The following is a 236-nucleotide window of genomic DNA, read 5'->3' as shown; positions in this document are numbered from 1 at the left end:
CCACCTCTCAACAGGTGGGCGAGCGCACGCGGAGGAAAGGAAGGCACAGCCCCTGACGCTGCCCGGCCACTCAGCGGGGTGCGCCGGGGGTTCCTGGGAATCTCGAAGTCCGGGGAGACAAGAAGGAGGGCGTATACCCATCCCTTCGGCGCGCCAGCAGCACTCGGAGGGGCTGGGTGATCGCCCCCCTGACTCCCACCGCGCGCCAGCGGGCGCCGGGCCGGGCTGCAGCGTCC

This window comes from Chinchilla lanigera, unplaced genomic scaffold (genome assembly GCF_000276665.1).
Source record: "Chinchilla lanigera isolate Chin_1 unplaced genomic scaffold, ChiLan1.0 scaffold00047, whole genome shotgun sequence".
NCBI lineage: Eukaryota > Metazoa > Chordata > Mammalia > Rodentia > Chinchillidae > Chinchilla > Chinchilla lanigera.
This window is presented reverse-complemented; position numbering follows the sequence as displayed.